The sequence below is a fragment of the Amblyraja radiata genome, chromosome 19, assembly GCF_010909765.2.
Source record: "Amblyraja radiata isolate CabotCenter1 chromosome 19, sAmbRad1.1.pri, whole genome shotgun sequence".
In the NCBI taxonomy this organism is placed as follows: Eukaryota; Metazoa; Chordata; class Chondrichthyes; order Rajiformes; family Rajidae; genus Amblyraja; species Amblyraja radiata.
Genome location: NC_045974.1, coordinates 25,261,960 through 25,281,103, shown reverse-complemented (window position 1 = coordinate 25,281,103; position 19,144 = coordinate 25,261,960). Strand labels below are relative to the sequence as shown.

General features: G+C 38.7%; 1 long non-coding RNA gene and 1 other non-coding gene across 2 annotated transcripts; both read left to right on the top strand.

The window, feature by feature from the left end:
- Nucleotides 1–825: 825 nt before the first annotated feature.
- LOC116984043 lies at nucleotides 826–2,898 on the top strand. The gene is made up of 2 exons (XR_004414865.1): nucleotides 826–1,022; nucleotides 1,752–2,898. It is a non-coding gene; the product is annotated as an uncharacterized LOC116984043 (long non-coding RNA).
- A 14,954-nt stretch (nucleotides 2,899–17,852) lies between these two features.
- On the top strand, nucleotides 17,853–17,924 carry trnad-guc. The gene has a single exon. It is a non-coding gene; the product is annotated as a tRNA-Asp (tRNA).
- The last annotated feature ends 1,220 nt before the right edge of the window (nucleotides 17,925–19,144 follow it).

The window sequence follows — 19,144 nt, the reverse complement described above, 5'->3', positions numbered from 1 at the left end:
GTCACATTGAGTTATATTTAGTGTTGAAGGTCCCTAGTCGCATTGGCCTAACCAGGAAGCATCATTCTTGCAAAAGACACATGAAATAGATAGGAGCTGCATCTGTAGTGGATGAGTCTCACTGAAAATCTTTTGATTTGAGATAAACGGCATTCGTGAATCAGAAACTAGTTTCCACAACTGTCCGGTGGTTTCAAGACCAGTTGGTTTGTAAATTCCAGAACATTAAATTCCGCAGCTGCCACGATGGGATATGAACTCATACCTCTGGATTGTTAGTTTAGTCCTCTGGGTTTCTAAAAGGAAAATCATCCAGTATTTTTGCATCTACTTACAAATGAATCCTGTTGTAGAACTGTGCAAACATTAGCTCAGTATGAGCAACTAATTGAGCCAATGCAATATAGAATGAGAACAATTAATATAGTCATAAAGCGTTAGAAAATACGTATGGAGTGGATACAAGGGACTACAGATGCTGGTTTACAAAAATAGTAAATATTTATAAAATACTATATTTTATATTGCTAATTTGGCTAGTGACTGACACATTTTGATGCAGGCCCCTTTTCACGTCCATATTCGCATTTAATTTGAATTCACCGTTTTTTTCTCTTTGGGTTTGGTAGGAACATCGGTTTAGTTCGCCGTGAGCACAAAGCCAAAGTTTTAATGGTGCGAAAATGGCGCGCTTCTGGGGAGGGTCACGTGACGGCCCGGCGCGGGGACTGCGGGGTGAATCCCTGACGTCATGAGCGGAGGGAGGGGGCGTGTCGGCGGCCGCGAGCCCGATTGGCCGAGGAGTGACGCGCGGGGGGAGGGGGAGTGGCCTGTGGGCCAGTGGGGGGGGAGAGGTCGCCTGACGCAGAACGAGAGGAAAAAAGAATGGATAACGGACGCCCGCCCGACCGCCGGTCGTCACACTCGCATTCTTTCTTTCCTCCACACACATACAAAAAAAATGTTATTATAAAGTGACCGATCGCGGTGACGGGGACTCGTGGAGAGGCGGCAAACGACGGGTGAGTTGGGCGGTGAGAGCCGGTTCCTCGATGGGCGGGAATTATTCCTTTCCGCCGCCTTCATTCCCTCACCGTTTTGGGCGCGATCTATCTCACTCTCTTTATATCTCACTCTCTCTCTCTATATATATATATATATATATTATATCTCTATGATTTATTATTTCCTTTCACCTGCGGGCGGTTGATGACCATCACCCCGCTCCCTGCGGCAGCGACTGCGGCTGCCGCGAGGGTGGGTGGGCACGTGTCACCGGGCCGGGCGGCGGTGGCGGGCTCGCGCGCCCTGAGCCGTTGCGCTGCTCGCCTCGCACGCGAGAGGGAGAGGGGAGAGGGGGGGGGGGGAAGGTCGTCGTCCATCAGTGGACGACGATCGTTAGCGGGGCGATCGTCGCTGCGTCGACCCTCTGAGGTTTTATTTGTTTTTCGGGTTCGCTGGATGCTTTAAAAATTGCTTTTTGTCCTTTTTTTTCTGTCTTCCCCAGCCGTAAAAAAATTACCACCCGGTAATTTTCCCCTCAGAGAAAAAAAAAATTACCCTTGTCCCAGAGGATCGTGAAGCTGACAATGGGTTGGGTTTACAAAGGGTTGCATTCAATGAGAGAGGGAGGGAGGGAGGGAGGGAGAGCACTGCGGTGATTGCATTCACCAGCTCGCCGTCATGGTTGCACGTTGTTGATTTTCTTTTAAAATGTGATGCCTTTTGAAAATGAACCTTGCGGCTTTCAGGTGGTGGCAGTGGAGGAGGTTGGGGATTTATGTCTGTGGACTGTATGATGCAGGGAGTGGACGTTTTAAAAGAGCTGCTGCTGCTTGAGGATGAAGACGACGAGCTGTAACGGGATGCCCTCTTTCCCTCCCGTGTTTGTGAACGTGTGATTTTTAAACCAGTCCACTGGCTGAGGTAGTAGTTTGTGTTGTTGGAAGGGTCTGTGACACTGCCCAGTATGGAGATAACTGCGCAAGCTACTGCCTTGCTAGTGCTGGTGATTGACTCCTCCGAGACACCATTGCAACATCCACTGGCTGTCAGAGTAATTCGTCTAATATTCTATATTTGGACTTTTCTCTTTGCAAGTTTAAACTAATTGTATTGTGCATTGCACGGGATTTATGTTTTGCTTTTCTAAAAATTTTGCGATTTGCAACACCGGTTGTTTGTAGGCCTTTGCTTGACCCCTATCCTACACAAATTCCAGTCATAGGATGTTATGGGTTATTTGATTTATGTCGAATGTACTGTCAAGTATGATTCTTCGTGGTCCTTTGTTATATAGCCTATTATAAATGTGTGTGCTTCCAAAGACGACATTTAAAAAAAAGACACTGTATTTTGTGGCAAAGACCAATTTAGAGAGACTTTGGTGCTTTATTTCAATGCGAGGATGTTTTATAAGGCATATTGTATGGACTAGGGAGTAAACAAAAGATCCAGCATATGCTGTTCCTTGTAGAATCAGTCTGAAGCAGAGCCCTGACCCAAAACCTCGCCTGCCCATTCCCTGCATGGATGCTTCCTGACCTGCTGAGTCACTCCTCTTTGCTCAAGATTCTACCTTCTGCAGCTCCTTGTATCTCCAAACAGATCATCTACTCTTTGCCACTGTTTACATAGCTTCCCTTCTCCCATAAACTTTTAATCAATATTTGTTTCTTGCAATGCAGTACAAAATGATTACGGCCCTGAGTAGGGCAGCGAACCAAAATACATGCCAATTATTTATAGGATGTTAAGTTTGCTGTTAACTTATTAACCTGTTAAAACTGCACCGGTGCTATCAAGTTTAATTTAAAGTACATATCTGGAATTAATGTCATTTGTATTAACTAACATTGTATTGCCATTTCTTCAAATTAAAGCCGTTTTTAATATCAAGCAAGGTCTTGTTTCTTTTCTTTGGGTAGGGGCATTTGATATGTACAGCGATTACATCAACATTATGTAAATGTGATTCAGTAATTGTACAAGGGATTCACAGCTGTTTGCCTGGCACAGGTGGTCAGGATGGTAAGAGGTTAAGTTACCTTGTTTAGAAATTCAGAGTAAGTGGCTGTGAACCACCTTCTGATATTAGAGATGTGTATGATTTTTGACATGTACTTAACTTGAATTTCTTGCAGTAAATCAACTTTGCCATTACCTTGCTTGAGTTGGGACAGTGTGCTTGGAGGCATCAAAACAGGCACCCAGAATAACTGGTGAAACCTGAACGCATATGAAAATGAAACCAATTGACTCGGAGGAATGGCTGAATATGTCAATTGTGTCATGGCTGAAATAACTAAAAATGCGATTAATACGGGGGGGGGGGGGGTGAATGAAGGAAATTTGCATTGACCTAAATGATTTATTGGTGAATAAAACATGATTGCAAAAGATTCACCAGTGGTGCATTTTCAAAAATATTTTAAAGTAATCCTTCTGAATATTTGTTGCGAGTTGGATGAATTTGGCGAATTGAGGTGATTTAATAAACTCTTCCAAAGTTCCTTAATCATACCTGAATCTAAATACCGCAAAGATGAAACACTGTTTGTATTAACAATGGATTATCCATGTAAGTTTTACTTTAAAAATGTGAGCGTCCAATGGTAAATTATTTGTTTTGTTTCCAGAGAAAATTGTAGAATGAGTAAATTACCTGCACAGTAGAGTATGAGCCTACCTGCACAGTAGAGTATGAGCCCGTCTTGAATTACATTGTCGTGACTGGCTAGGTATGGTCAGATAGCAAAGGAAGTAAGAATGTTGTTTTGCAAACTGAATTTATTGTGTAATACCTGTGTGTAATACCTAACCTGACGGGGCTTCTTCAGCTACATCACCTCTTAATACTCAAGCATAATAGTGTGTTTGATTTACAATTTTTAAAAATATACTTCCACTTTTTTGGATTAAATCCAGACTAGTTAATTGAATTACAAGTAAACATTACTTGTGAAGCCTTTGAAAGTTGGTGGTCTAGTCCTGATTTTATGTCTGGCATGGAGTTAAAATTCTGAAGAAAATTGTATATGAGAAAACCCTTGAGAAAATTCACATAATTGGAGAATTATTCTAGAATTTGGTTTTAGTAGGTATGAATTGATCTTAGAATAGAAATAATTATTTTTCATATCTATTTCAAGCATAAAATGCATTTATTAGAACCCGGGCAGCTTTATTTGGTATTCTTCTAGTACATAACTTTTTCTGAACAACAATCTCATGGAATTACTCATTTTTAATCTGCAATTTTAGAGCTTTTTCAGTTTTGTTTCAATTCATTTTGAATGATTGTCTTCCAGTGGTCTACCATTCTGTTATATTTAACATACTTGAACATTTGTCAAGATTTTTGCCTGTACTTATTACCTCTATAATTTGATATGTTTTAGATGAAACTTTCCAGATTATCTTCTAGGGGAGGTGAACATTAAACCTTGCACCACCCACAGTTCCATTTAACACCTTCACATTTGAATAGATTGGTTCCAGAATTTGGCTCGGCTTAATTTGCTACAGTCATTTTAATTCTTGTACAGCTTTATAGGAAATAAAGTCTTGAGAGAAAATCAGATTATATTTTTATCCCCTTCCTGTCTGTCTACTACCCACGCACTTCTTCCGCTGTCACCCCTTGCCTATCTGTTCTATCTGCCCTTCTCCCCCGCCTTAATGATTCCCATTATTTCCTTTATAAAATTCTAGCACTTGTAGCCCTTGTGTCCCTTATCACCCTCCCCCTACCAGCCTTTATCATTTTTTTTCCATGTCTACTTTCACTATTGCCCATGGTGCTCTCTGTTTCCCAACCTCAATTATTTTCCCTTCTACCTATCATCCTTTGGCCCTCCTCAGTCCACCTATCACCTACCCACCCCTGTCTCACTATACCAAAGATCTTTGCTCTGTACTGGCTATTTTCTCTCTCCACTCTCAGTCCTGATGCAACATCTCAATTTGAAACGTGAAGTGATTCCCTAAACAGAATACCTCAATACCAGAACTCAACAACACCAAGGCCTTTAAGGTTGTGTTAAGGACGAAACAGACTAAGTACATCCACCCATGCTTGGCTATTGGTGAGAAGGGCCCTCCCTGTCCGATCATTCCTGTATGGTCAGAATCACACTCCTAATACGCCACCTTTAAGGTTGTGATAAGGACGAAACAGACACCCGCCTCTTTGTGGACTATATGTGTAAGGAAGGTCTAGAGAAAGAAGCATTTTGACTTGTTCACTTGCTCAGGTTCATCCTGAGTAGCTGTGCAACAGAGGACTCTGATTTATGGGGTGTTCCGAGGGGCATGTTACCAAGTCAGGCATCAAGTGCTGATGAAAGATATCAATCTTTGTGTGGATGCTGTTCGATTTACCCAAAATGTCTTCCAGTACAAGATGTCCGTCAGGGAATGCTACTGTTTGGCTGAGGAACCATGGTGCAGCCAATGCCAAGACTGGGGAAGGACTGCAGTCTTGGGTACTTTTTCAACCAGACATTGAGGGCTTAAGTAGGGTGTAGAAGTCTAGTGTTAGTTTGTGTGACAGTGGTGCTTTGCCCAAACAAATGTGTAGAACATCAACACCGAATGCATAGGCCGAACAATACTATGAATGTAAAGAGCCATGCACTATTTTTGTATGTATTGTGTTTTATGAATAAAGTTTTTCTTTTAATTTCTCTCCATACCCACAGGTACTGTTTGACCCACTGAGTTCCTCCAGCTGTTTTTTGCTCCGAATTCAAGTTCTTGTGTATATCTTCCTCTTAGATTCTTTTATGTTTTAATGCCTATTTTAGTTTTTTTTAAAGGACAAATCGTACACACATCCAAATTTGCCACGACATTTGGATGAAGATTTTTATTACTATAAGGTAAACTCCACAAGATTTTCACCATTTAATTTACCCACTGGTGAAGCTCACATTAACTATAGGTCGGCTTTCTGGATATGAACCTCCCAGTTTTCTTAAAGGTATTGTTTAAAAGCACACCGTGCCCCTTCCATTTTCCAGCAGCGAAATTGTATAATGATAAGTGTGTCTGCAGCTTACAAAGCCAGTAGATGTATTTTCTAATATGCTGATCTAGAAGAATGAGTATAAAATAGAAAACGTGAGTAAATAAATTGCAGTTGTGCATTATAATCTGGGGACAAGGCAGGTGAGGTATATTAATATGAAATAGAAATTGAAGTACAGAAGAAGACGATGGGTCTAAATTTTGTTTGAGATGAATCTGCCCTTGCTACTATCCTTGTGTTTAAAAATTAGTCACGCCACTATATTTTAGCCACATACTTTGAATTAACGTTCCGTTTTTTCGTCTTGCTACCAATTCATATATCTATCTCCCAGAATTTGCCTTCTAACCCATTGTACCAATCCATGGGGAAAAACATGGCACAGGCAGAAAAAATACTGATTTTGATAAACATCCAATGCTCCTACAATCACTTTTGCATAATTGCTTTCTATGATAGCACATCAGTAATACAGTACTTTATTAGGTGTTGGGGATCTATATTTACTACATCGGATGCTTTTTGCTCAACAATGCCCTATTATTTCTAGTAGACATAATTTGCTTTGCTAACCAAATTATACTAGCCTTTTCTAATCATCGAGAACTACTCAATGGGTTAGGCCATATTGAACAGGAGGTGAAACAGTTTTTTACAGATAGAAGTTGAAGTATCTTTGTCCTGACACATTACCTCTTCCCACAGATTATATCTTGATCTGAGTATTTGCAACATTTTCTGTTTTACTTTTATTCTAGCTTTTGCAGTTTTTAGACAACCATTTCTCCCTTCCACATATTTTTTGATTGAAGTTTGTTTGTGTAATAAAACTTATTCTAGAACCATATCTGCAGTGACAAAAAAAGAATCTCCACTAACAGGTACAGATTTCCCTTTACCTATTGCTGCAACCTTTCTCCTACCTGCACAGTTCAGTGATTCATAGAAGTACAGTCTCGGCTCTGGCTGCACTTCCCAGTAGAAATGTCAGCATTGAAAAGTACCTATTTGTTAACAAGCTGGCCCCCAGACAGATTGAACCACCTACCTGTGTTTTTTTTAATTTGGTAGTTATTCATTTCTTATCTTCCATAAAACATATCCACATTAATCTCACAACAGTGACATTGGCTGCTGATCGAGCTCCAAAACCTGGACCTCAAGCTGTTGGAGTTGATGACATGACCTATATGATTTGTCAGACAAGGGATACACCTTGGACTTCCCATGTGGCAAGAATCGGTGACTCATGGATCGGAGGTGCTCAGCTTTATCAGAATAACCCAGTTAACAAAGAATATATTTTTACTATTAAATTATTTACTGCTTAAAAAAAAAATAATGGCTCTTTGTTTAAACCGAATTTGTGCTTACACTCACTGGGACTGGTTCCAGGGCTGTTAAACTCACCAGCACTCTGTACTTTTAAACTCACCCATCAGGGTTCTGTGTCTGCTCCTTTACCTCTAGTGCCATAATACTGTACATCCGATGTAGTTACTATGTTTAGAAAAGAGATAGGTGAACAAGATTTTAGGAAGTATATTCCAATTAGTTTAACATCAATGGTAGGAAGATAAGTGTCCTTTCATTCTATAAATAGACTACTTTGTGGCATATCTGTAATCCACGTTGGAGTCTTGCCTCCCTTCTCGAAACTTTTCCACCATGCACAAAGCATGTCAGGAATGTATTGGAATGTTCAACACTTAAAAGAAGCTTCAGCGTTTAAGAAGATTAACACCATCTAGGACAAGGCAGCGCAAATGATCGACTCCCCATCTACCACTCTAAACATTTAAGCCTCCACCACTGGCATACCTATCTTAAATATGTACCGTAAACAAAAGACAATGACATTAGCTTTCTGAAATCTTTAATTCTACTGCACAATTCTGAAACTCACTACCAAGCAAGTGATTTGCAGTGTAGAGAAATGTCATAACCAGAGGATTTCTTCCATGTGTCATCTTGATTGAAATATTCCACAATGGCCCTTTATTGTCACGTGTACCGAGGTACAGTGAAATTTGATTTACCATGCAGTCATACCAAAAAAACAACAAGATATAAAAATACTTAAAGATTAATTGACGCTTCAAATTTTTTATTATCTTCTCAGGGGTAACTAGGATAGAAGTAAACATAGGTCTTAGTAGCTACGCTCTATCGCTATAAATTAATTCAAAAGCAATGGTGTACTTCCTTAACTAAAACGATGGAAGAATTAATAATGGTCACTGGAAAGTCTACACAATAAGTATACTTACAAAGAATAAAATCAATGCAAAAATCATCAAAATGAAGTGAATTAGAGAGAAAACAATAGACAATAGGTGCAGGAGTAGGCCATTTGTCCACATTCAGTACCCCATTCCTGCCTTCTCACCATATCCCCTGACTCCGATATCTTTAAGAGCTCTATCTAACTCTCTTGAAAGCATCCAGAGAATTGGCCTCCACTTCCTTCTGAGGCAGAGAATTCCACAGATTCACAACTCTGGGTGAAAATGTTTTTCATCATCTCCGTTCTTAAGCCTACCCATTCTTAAACTGTGGCCCCTGGTTCTGGACTCTCCCAACATCGGGAACATGTTTCCTGCCTCTTGCATGTCCAATCCCTTAATAATCTTATATGTTTCAATAAGATCCCCTCTCGTTCTAAATTCCAGAGTATACAAACCCAGCCGCACCATTTAATCAACACATGACAGTCTCGCCATCCCGGGAATTAACCTCGTGAACCTATGCTGCACTCTCTCAATAGCAAGAATGTCCTTCCTCAAATTTGAAGACCAAAACTGCACACAATGCTCCAGGTGTGGTCTCACTAGGGCCCCGGTACAACTGCAGAAGGACCTCTTTGCTTCTATACTCAACTCCTCTTGCCATTAGCTTTCTTCACTGCCTGCTGTACCTGCATGCTTACTTTCAGTGAGTGATGAACACGATCCCCCAGATCTCTGTGTACTTGCCCTTTTCCCAACTTGACACCATGCAGATAATAATCTGCCTTCCTGTTTTTGCCACCAAAGTGGAAAACTTCACTTTTATCCATCTTAAACTGCATCTGCCATGCATCCACCCACTCACCCAACATGTCCAAATCACCCTGCATCCTCAGAGCATCCTCCTCACAGTTCACACTGCCACCCAGTTTGGTGTCAACTGCAAATTTTAATGTTACTTTGAATCCCTTGATCTGAATCATTGATGTATATTGTAAATAGCTGCGGTCCCAGCACTGAGCCTTGCAGTACCCCTCTAGTCACTGCCTGTCATTCTGAAAGGGACCCATTAATCCCTACTCTTTGTTTCCTGTCTGCCAACCAATTTTTTATCCCTGTCAGTACCATACCCCCAATACCATGTGCTCTAATTTTGCCCACTAATCTCCTATGTGGGACCTTATCAAATACTTTCTAAAGTACACCAGGTACACCACATCCACTGGCTCTCCCTTGTCCATTTTCCTAGTTACATCTTCAAAAAATATCAGAAGATTAGTCAAGCATGATTTCCCCTTCGTAAATCCATGCTGGCTCAGACCGATCCTTTTACTGCTATCCAAAAGTGCCGCTATTTCATCTTTTATAATTCCCTGTTTTCTTTCTCCCGCCTTTCTTAAAAAGTGGGATAACATTAGCTACCCTCCAATACACAGAAACTGATCCTGAATCTATATAACATTGGAAAATGATCACCAATGTGTCCACAATTTTTAGAGCCACTTTCTTAAGTACCCTGGGATGCAGACCATCTGGCCCTGGGGATTTATCAGCCTTCAGTCTACCCAACACCATTTCCTGCCTAATGTAAAAACAACAGGATTGAGAGCTGAAAGCAGGGAAAAATGAACTTGAAGCTTTGGTTCTTAAAAAACCCAATAATAATTACCAGTGGACAGTTTCCACTTCCATCGCGGAGCCAGAAGAAAGGCTAACTTTAACATCGTGAAGCCACGGTCTGTGGAGCTTCTAGCATCAGGAGTAGAGCGGACCTTACCATCCCGGAGCCAGGGATCCCTTGCCGGAGAAGTGCTCCGACCGCTGGCCTGCCTGCGGCCTATAACATCGAGAAGCCGCGGTCTCCGGTAAGAAAGTGGCCGATTCGGGCACTCCAAGCCGCGAAGTGTGTTCCATCCGTCCCGACATCAGAGCTTCGATCATCCTGATGAGAGGGCTTGTACATTGGGCCGTCCATAGCGGTGACTGCGGAGGGTCAAGGCCCAAAACACGGGTGAACCAAAGGAGGAAGATTGACTGAACTTTATTGCCTTCCATCACAGTGATCTGTGGTGGATGTTTATGTTACGTTCTATTGATCTTTTTAATTGTGTTGTGTTCTTTTAATTGTTTGGTTGCATGGTAACTCAAATATCACTGTACCTTAATTGGTGCATGTGACAATAAATGTGGATCTGAATCTGGGACTTCCTGCTAGTGAAAGTTAATATTTAATTCTGGAGAAGTCATTTTGCAATACATAAAAAGTACTGCTGGATTTTTGGAGTTTAGTTGTCCTCTAGCATACAAGGATTAAATAACATTTACTGTAATAGAAAGGCTACCTAGTACATTATTTCCAGTGTTTCTTAATCTCATATAGCCATCTAAGAATATTCACATCCATTATTTGCCATTTTATTTATCTAATTATCGCTTGAAATTCATTTCTATAGCTCCTATAGATTCCACATTAACACCATTCTCTTGATTTAAAAAAAGTCCCAATTTCATTTTTTGATATCCCATAGTTCATTGCATAATTTGAAAGGCCTATCTATATTCACATATTTTCAATAAAAAACAACCCCAGGCCGTTTAGTCTATTCGCCCCCCCCCCCGCCCCACATTTTGTGTGCATTTAAAAGTGAATCACACCGTTAAAGCAACATTGTAATAGTATATGCCGAATAGGACATGCAAAAACAATGTTTAATCACACAACTGGCCATGCCTGAAATTGATGTGTAATTTGTGCTAAATAGGGGTAACTACGTCTCATTAAATAATTTCCTCCTATATTGTTAGGAAAATCTGAACCGACGTATGAGTCTTTTGGTAAAATTCTGTTGCCAAAATGTGGATAGTATATCCTAATAAAACTATAAAATCCAATTGTCTTACATTGAGTAAGTTTACATGCTTGAAATTGGAGATTGATATCCAGCTTTGTAGGAAGATCGGTTGTACGATCCAGCTGATGTGTGACTACCATATTGTTGAGTTTTTCTGAAAATTGGAAATGTATGAGGTGTTACTTAATATCTGATGTGTGAGAGCTATCTTAAACAGAATAGACATAAATAGACAGAAGATGCATGCTCAAGCCAAATTATGATATTTACAGACTAAGACCTACAAAGGTAATCTCTGTTTGTATTTTACTCGGCCATTTATTGTTATATCTGTATGGTAGAAATATGAATGTTGCTGAGCTTTGCTAGGCTGTCAACATTGCTTTCAGATATGTAGAAAGTACCCTTTGCTCGATAAAAATACCTGGTCTTAAATGTCTCATCATATTGCAACTTCTTCATTGAAATACTTTTAAAATGTGTGTTAGTTCCCCTCCATGTTTATACTAGTTAAATCGTGATGCTATTCAGCCAACTTAATTTGAATTATAGTCATACAGCACAGGAACATGCCCTTCCTCCCAACTTGTCCTTGCCAACCAAAATGCCTCATCTAAACTAATCCCATTTTGGTCCATATCCCTCTAAACCTTTTCTATCCATGTACCTGTCCTAGTGTCTTTTAAATGTTGTTATTGTACCTGCCTCAACTACCTCCACTGGTAGCTCATTCCATATACCCACCACCCCTCTGAGTGATAACAAAAACATTTGAGTAACAATTAGAGCTGAGAAATTTCCATTCAAAATTATAAATGTTTAGCATGTTACCCATATTTTTTAAAGTTTTAATTTCACTTTGCTTCTTACATGTAAGACATCATAATTCAAGCTATTATTTTCAAACACAGACCAATCTTAAAAAAAAAATCAGTCATTAACTAGTAATCTGAAATTGACACAATTTCTTCAAGTGGCCTTTGCAGTTAAAAATATCTCCTGTTTCTTAAATTTCCTATTGAGAGAGCAGCCTTATAGATGGGCCAAATTACAACCATATGTGAGACACCCAAAAAAATTATCTTCTCATGGATTTTGAGATGTATCAGAATATAATTGAACAACAGAATGCGTGAATTTGAGAACAAAATCTAAAATTATTGGGTAATCATATAGTACCATTCCCATTAAATTTTATTTGTAGACTTCAGTTAACCTATTTCAAAGTATGTCTATGAAAATGTTTCAAAATTCAGATGTGAATTTGACAGTGGTTCCTGTATGTGTAGTGCAAAGGCAACAATTAATTTATATTAGTACCTCAATGAAAACGTGAAGCTCTGCAATCCTATCTGCAAGCAATCAGATGTAAAGTTCATGTTATTTTGGAAAATAACAGCAAATGTTATGATGGCATAAATAATTGAGATTTCTGAAGGTTCCTTTGCATTGGTTTCATTTTTTTGTTGCAGTTAGTAAAACACCAACATACTCTAGCGTTTTGAAATTATTTCAGTTTGCTTATCAAAAGCGAACTGTTTCTGATTCAGCAACTTTCTGCATAGTTACGCTACACATCTTGAAGGCTAAATTACTCTGCATTAATGTTTTCAAATTGGCTCATTTCAAATTAATGATGACCTAATATTCCATTGCAATTTTTTTAACCAAAATTAATACACTTTATATAGGATTAATGACGATATAATAATATGAGTCTGTAACTCTATGACAATAAAATGAAGCAGCTTTATCTTTTGATTTTATTGTAGTGCACTGTAGCCATGCTATTCTATCCTGGAAAATAAAGAGATAAAATATTTCACAAATATAAATAGAAATCGAGCAGAAGTAACCATGTAACTGTCTCATTATGCTTACATCTGGGTCTTCCAGACTGCTTGCTCTTCAGATGGCACCAATGTCTCAACTGTGGTAAAATAAATCAGTTCCAGGCCATTAATTGCATAGCAATATATGAGTGTTTTTATGGCGTCTTGTGAAAATTCACTGGCTACTATTATCACAGCTACATAAAAGTGCAGCTTGACCAATAAAACCAGTTGTGGTAAAATATACATTCTATTTTTGATTTAAAAATTACATCCAACATCGTTTTGCATCATGCACAAAGCATACCAGAGCTCAAATCCATCTTGCTCACTCTTATTTAAATTAAACACAGCTGCTTAAATTCTGCCGCCTTGATTGCTTTGGTCCCCAGGTGCAGCGTCGCCATCTGCACAAGTTTGAGAGACTATTTACAGAGAGAGTAGGCCACTGATTGCTAGTATGGAGAACTAATTTCTCAGCCCGGTTGTTATTCACCCAATGTTAAAGATCCCTTTACTTTTGTTGGGGGTTGTAGTGAGATTCTGGATCTCTGCCAGACAATGAAAATTAGCGTTAGTGGCAGATGGGCTATTTTCATTTTCCCCTTTCACCTACATTGTACGGAAAAGGAACCGATTCACGTCCTAAAGGGGTGTTAGGGAGGCAGTGATGCAGGGTGGTGAGGTGATGCAGTAAACAATGCCACTAATTAATGAAAAGGGACTATTTTTAACACAATTTTGTATTACTTATAACTGCTAAATGCAAACTGTGCCCATATATTATTAGAAAATTTCATCAAATCAATAAGAACTATGAAATAATAGGTATTTTAGTGTGCAAGTGGGTATTTAATTTGTATAATAATCTTCATGTTAATTTTAAAAGCGTACTTATACACAGTTATATATTATTTATCATTGCATAATTGTTTTGTTTGTTGTATATGACCTAAAGTAGCCGTGGTTAATTTTTGTTAGCTATAATTAATTTCTGCCTTGTTTTATGACCGTACTTTAACAACCTTACAACAACCTGTATATATTAAGATCATTTTCTAAACATTCTTTCATTTCCATTGTTGGGTATAGATATTAATAACACATGTTTGTTTTTAAATAAAGATCATATTTAAGAACATAAGAATCAGAAACAGTAGGCCATTAGTTTTTGGAGTCTCTATGCTATTTGCTGCATTCTCCCCATAGCCCTTGATTCCCTTTAATATTCAGAAATCTATCTATTATTGTTTTGGATTAATTTAATAATTGAGCATACACAACTCTCCATAGTAAAGAATTCCAAAGATACACCAAGATTCAAGAGAGTTTATTGTCATGTGTCCCAGATAAGACAATGAAATTCTTGCTTTGAGTGAAGACATTCACCATCCTCTGAGTGAAGACATTTATCTTAATTTCAGTTCTAACTTGTCTATTTTTTATTTTGTGATTGTGATTCCAGGCCCCTTAGCCAGGGAAACCATACTCGCTAAATCCACCATATTGTAAGAATTTTGTAAGTTTCACTGAGATTCTTCTTCTAAACTTTTGAGAATGTAAATATTGTCTATTCAATCACTTCCCACATGGCAAATGTTCCATGGACATTTCGCTCCCTCTTTCACAAGTATATTCTAGGTATATACTTGTACAATATTATACGTATAATACACTAGGTCTAGTCTCACCAAGCTCTGTATAACTGCAGTTAGACATCTTTACTATACTCAAATTCTCCTCTAATAGAGGCCAACATACCATTTGCCTTTCCAATTGCTTGATGCAGATGTACGTTAGTTTTCAGTGATTTGCATAGGATTCCCCGTCAGCTTTGAAGATCAACATTTCTCATTGAAAAAAGAGTCAATTTCTCTGTTTTTCTTTCCACCAAAGTGGATGACCTCACATTTTTCATTAGAGTAGCTTCTCTGGCTGATGACCCAGAGATGCTGCCTGTCCAGCTGAGTTACTCCAGCATGTCTATCTTCGTTTTAAAACAGCATCTGCAGTTCCTTCCTTCACATTTTTCATATCGGTGTTTTTCACACCTTACCATATAATATTCCATCTCACCCACCTATTTAGTTTGTCCATATCCCCTTGAAACTTCTTTACCTCTTTCTCCAACTCAAGCTACCACCTGAGTTTGTGCTATCAACATACTTGAAAACATAACTTTGGTCCCGTCACTCAAGATATTGATACAGATTGTGAATAACTGGGATCCAAACGCCAATACCTTAACTTCCCCTCTAGTCACAGCCTGTCATCCCTAGAAAAACCAGTTTACTCATTATTTGCTTTCTGTGGACCAATCCTCAATCTATGTTAGTAAATGACACTCATTGTACTCTAACTTTGGTTGAAAATCTTCTGAAATTAAATACAACACTTTACCACAAATTCACTGGTTACACCTTAGTTATTTCACTAATCACACAAAGAACTAAAAATTATTGAATATGATTTCCTTTTCATAAATTCATGCTGCTTCTACTCGGTCGTATGTAATTTCCTAATGTTTCTATTATTATATACTTCATTGTACATTCCAGCATTTTCCCTCCTACTAATGTTAATCTAGCTGATCAGTAGTTCCTTGTTTTCTCTTTCCCTCTTGCAAATAAGGTCACATTTGTGATCCTGTGATTTGCAAGAACAGTTCCAGAAGCAGCACAATTTTGGAAATGATAACCTGAGCATCCACTATCTCCTTAACTACAATACTCTTCAAAACTCTAGGGTGTTGAGGATTAGATCCTTGGGATATATCCATATCCACTATCATAACAATTAGATTGCACATCTTGCTTTCATTGTAAAGGTGGAGCACATAATGCCCAAAGTGTAGATTTGTTCCTCAACTGTCATTCAACCAATATGGCCTAAAGGTGTCATTTCTACAGTATTGGTGTTGCAGATAAAATCCTCCACTTGAAAATAAAATTGCAGACAAGATTACTAAATCAATTCTTGATTATGTGTTGGGGAGAGTTTGTGTTGGGGAGAGTATTTGTTTTTGTATTTTCTTATATTTGTAAACCCTTTGTATGAGCTTTAGCCAAATACAAAATATTTAAAATACATGCATATACATAAATAGAGGTCACTGAGGAAACCACATAGATATGGTTTGTGCGTGACTGCAAATATTATGTCATCACTAGTGCTCATTTTTTTTGTTCAATCAGCATCTGAATTCCTTTTGAAATTCAGTACTTTGAAAAGTACTCCTCTTGTCAATTAGGAGTGAATCATTCAGCTCTTCAAGCCTGCTCTGTTACTCAACATGAATAAGACTGATTATCTCTCAGTTACACATTCCCACGTTTTCCTAGACCTTTTAATATCTTTTGCATCAAGAAACTTATTGACCGTGACTCCATGACTTTTGCAGTGTTTTTAAAAAATTCAGTAACTTGGCTTCTACAACCTTAAGTAGTTGCAAATTCCAGAATTCACCATCCTCTGGGAGTTCGAAATATACTCAGTTCCCTCATCCAAATAATTAACGTATAAAGGTAAGCTTTGGGCTAGACACTGATCCCTGTATCACCCCACTAATTGTCACCCGCTATCTTTAAAAAGACCCAATAATTCCTACTCTCTATTTTCTCTTTCAGAACTAATTTAAAATATATGTCGATACAATACACTTTACTTTTGCACATTCATTTTCTAGTGAGCCATTATCAAGGTTTTCTGTAAATCCAAGTGCACCACATTCACTAATTTTTCTTTATCCTATCAGTTATATCCTCAAAATAAACCTCCAGCAGGTTTGTCGAAAAGTATGTCCCTTACTGAAATATATTCCAATTTGACTATTTTCTTACATTTCCAGTTTCGACGAAAGGTCACCAACTGAAATGTTTACTCTGGTCCTCCAGGGTTGCTATCTGACTTGTTGAATAGCTACAAAGTCATTGTGGATCCCAGCATTTTAATCTTCTTTACCCTCAATATTTACCGTGGGGGGAGTGCAGTTCTAGATTGGGGAATGGCAAGGTCCTGCCAGATTTAAAGGGGGAAACTCAATATCATGCAAGGTAAAATAATTGTTAAACCAGAAAACCAGGAGCATCTAGCAAAAGTGTTGCAAATAATCCCCAGAAACCGAATTTGGTATATGATAGAATTTTGGCTATAGAAAGTAAAAAAAACTTAGGGGTAAAAGCAGAGGTTAGAATCAGTAACTATGGAAGGGATAAGCAAAACGAATAGACTACTAGGGTAAAAGCAAGGGAGGGGAGATCGTGAGCCAGCACACTCGGGAACACTGCTTTTGCTGATGGCGTGGCAGCAAGTTTATTTCAGAGACTTGGGTAGTGGGAGAGGAGCACTCGTGTGGGTATTTTCGGAGTTGGTTCTGGTCGAGTTGTACAGTTTTTATTTTTATAATTTACGGGCATATCAAAGTTAATCCCCACACTATTACGATTGTAGGAATTAATATACAATGCTATTTGAACCTCAATATTCTACGAGCACTTTTATTATAAGTCAATTTAATTATTTTAAATATGTAAATAGCAAAAATCCAATGCAAAGATTTAATTATATGGCTAAGCTAAAAACATAGAATCTAAAATTACAATAGTAATTGCTGCTTAAATTGTTTTCTTCTTTTCTGATAATCAATCTCTCATGGAGTTTATTGCTGATATGGTTCAACAAAAGCAAAGGTTCATTCATATCCAGGACTTACTTTAATCAAATAGCTCGCCCCAAAGCAAAATAAATATCTACGAGTGGGTAATGTTGAGTGCACTAAAATACATGAAAGACGATTTCATAACCAGAGGTATAGTTGTAAAGGATAGTGAATCTAATTTACATGTCACGTATGCAGCCATTTAACCTCGATGTAGCCTTAAGTATATTTGACCGGCGTGATATTGTAGCTTCCTCGTTAGTATAGTGGTTAGTATCCCCGCCTGTCACGCGGGAGACCGGGGTTCAATTCCCCGACGGGGAGTATTGAGTATATTTTTTCATTATTTTTAAAATACGATTTTGTGCTTTTATGAATATGCTATTAAAGCATCTTAGACTTTTATAGTGTGCTTTGAAAAACCACTGTAAAGTTGATTTTACTTGCATTTCAATACTTCGAAAGGAGAATAATGCTGTAGGAACCATCGTGGGAAATCTAACGACTTCCTACATTCACTGTTGATTATCTGCAACCATTAATTGTTGTGAATATTTGCAGATAACCTTAGGCTCGATACGTATTTAGCCATGTATCTGTGCACGTTTTTCCATTTTGCAGATATTTAATATTTGTAGATATTAACGTAGAAATGCGATTGAGGGGAGATTGGCAGGATCAGTGTTGTTTTCTTGGGAACAAAGGAACGGTTGAGGCACAAGGAACTGCAGATGCTGGTTTCGAAAAAAAAGACACAAGGTGCCGGAATAACATGCGGTGGATCATGCAGCATCTCTAGATAACATGGATAGGCAATGTTTCAGCTTGGGATCCTATTTCAGACTGATTATTTATTGTGCGTTGTGCGTTTGGGGGAGGTGGTGGGGGGTGGGGGGGGGGGGGGGGGGCAGGCAGAGAGAGGTGCCGCGTGACAAAGTCTGGGAAGTTATAGGTGGATACAGGTGGGGTTGATTGGCAAATGATTGGACAAAGTCCAGACATGACAAGGCATAAAGTGTGAGAAAAGTAGTTAAGAATAGAAGATTTGCAAACTGTGAAGCTAGAGGAAGGAATATAGGTTCAAGTTCAAGTTCAAGATCAAGTGAGTTTATTGTCATGTGTCCCTGATAGGAAAAATGAAATTCTTGCTTTGCTTCAGCACACAGAACATAGTAGGCATTTACTACAAAACAGATCAATGTGTCCATATACTATAATATAAATGTATACACACATGAATAAATAAAATGATAAAGTGCAAATAACGGATAATTGGTTATTAATAATCAAAGTTTTGTCCAAGCCAGGTTTAATAGCCTGATGGCTGTGGGGAAGTAGCTATTCCTGAACCTGGTTGTTGCAGTCTTCAGGCTCCTGTACCTTCTACCTGAAGGTAGCAGGGAGATGAGTGTGTGGCCCGGATGTTGTGGGTCTTTGATGATACTGCCAGCCTTTTTGAGGCGGCGACAGCGACAGTGACGGGGGCACTGCGAGAAATGGATGCGCATCCAGAGAAAAACGGTGGGTGATGTTTGTAGGTTAGT